This window comes from Euprymna scolopes, chromosome 4, assembly GCF_053919585.1.
Source record: "Euprymna scolopes isolate OS-2025 chromosome 4, ASM5391958v1, whole genome shotgun sequence".
NCBI classification, from domain to species: Eukaryota; Metazoa; Mollusca; class Cephalopoda; order Sepiida; family Sepiolidae; genus Euprymna; species Euprymna scolopes.
In genome coordinates, this window is record NC_136485.1 from 75,248,553 (window position 1) to 75,250,722 (window position 2,170).

Sequence of the window (2,170 nt, forward strand, 5' to 3'; positions counted from 1 at the left end):
TTTGGCTTAAAAAAAGAATGCTACCACTCTGTACTATTCTCTTTATTACCTCCCTTCTCCTGCGACCTGATCCCGATGGACAACTTCGTTTGGGCATAAAAGTATTAGCCGAGCTCCCGCCAGCGGAAGTTCAGGCTTAATTCTGCTATATTGTATATAGACAACACTAGTAAATAATCGAGTAACCTGAATTGATTTCCTAAATAAAAGTTGTTTTTACAAGGAAGTCACCACTTATCAAAACCCGGACGCCACTTGGGGATAAGGGTTATTGCGTGTACAGTAACCAATGGAATAATATCGTAGTAATCGCTAGTAATGGAGATCTGATAAAATATATCTCTTAAGGGGGCGAATCAACAGGAACTTGTTTATGTTGGACTTGAAAATATCGAAGTTGTAGTCAGGTGAGAACCCGGCAAACGGAAGAGAGTTCCACAGGCGTGCACTTCTAAGAAAGAAGCTTTTGTTCATGGAATCTACGTGTTGATTTAGGCACAGATAAAGAGTGTGGAAAATTACTGACAGTGGTTTCAGTTAGACGGGTGTTTCTTTGTGAAAGATTAGCCAGGGGGGTTCAGAGATTGGATCTCAGACGAACACTTCCCATCGAAACAACGATAAAACTATGACAGGCTAGCAACGCCCCTTCTGTGGGAGAGAGCTTGCAATGAAGAGAAAAGGGCCCCCTAACTGAGACACGAAGTCTATTTTGTACTCTCTCAAGGCAGGATAGGCTGTTTTAGCAGGTCCTTCCCAGATATGGCAGCTATACTCCATCATTGGATGTATTTGTCTTTTATATAGATAGAGAATGGCATCAGCACTGAGATATCTACTGGAGCGGGAGAAACATACCACCATTTTTCCAGCGACCTTGGCAACATATTTGATGTAGGTATTCTATTTCATATCAGGAGTAAAGGTCAATACCAGAAGCATGTCAAACCATGGAGTTCCCCCAAGACGAGAGCCATCCATTTCAGTTGATGGCAGATGGGGATCAGAGCGTTGATGAGCTAAAGATGGAAGCTTTGTTTTAGATACATTAAAAGTAACCAGCAACCTCATTCCCAATTGTACCACGCGGCCAAGACTAGAGAAGAAAGGACAAGAAAGCACTTTGTCATTTACGGCCCCTGATGTGTTGCCGTAGATAGTTGTGTCATCAGCATAGATGTCAATGAATGATTTAAGTATTGTTTTGGGAGATCATTGATGTAGATCAGAAAGAGAGTTTCTGGACACCAGCATTAATACTGTGAGTTTCTGATTTCTGCTTATCAACCTAACTCTTATGAGCCTATCAGAGAGAAGTGATTTAATAATTGAGAAATTTTTTTTTAATTATACCGTAGCTTCTTTATTCTTTATTTCATGCCTTATCGAAGGCCTTTTATATGTCAAGAGTAATTGCCTAGAAACGAAGTTTTTCTCGAGATATTCACTAATCCTATGAGATATAAACGTTCGCCCATCTGATGTAGATCTAGCAGGACGGAAACCATAGTGCATGGCACTAAAAAGGTTGTTCTAGCTGAGTTGGTTAACTATTCTCTATTTTATATGGATTCCAGCAACTTACTCCTGACAGGCAGGAGACTTATTGTTGTGTACTGAGACGGAGATGCCCTGTCATCTGAATTCTTAAATACAGTGCATACTGATGAGGTTTTCCAGGTTGTTGTTTCTTTAAGACAATGCTTAAACTGTTTTGTAAGTATGGGGGTATGATCTGGTTTAAACTTTTTTCAACACTATACTTGGAATGCCGTCAGTGGCACTTGCTTTACTGGAATCAAGGTTCTTGCTTTGCTTGACGACATCACGAACACATATTTGTGTGTTGCATAGCGTGTTGTCTGTTATAGAAGGTAATTCGGGGAGGTGATGGCCTTCGTCGCATAGTGTAGACTTAACAGCAAAATTCTTGGCAAATAGAAAAGAGGGTGTTTGATATGAATGTCAATATACACAAAAATGAATTCACAGAAGTGTATATATATATATATATATATATATATATATATATATATATATATATATATATATATATATGCGTATCAAGAGATAAACCACGATTGTCAACGCATTTTTACCATTCATCGACGATGGCAGTACATGGCTTTGCAGGCGTGCGTTTACATACAAAGGTCATTTCAAAATCATA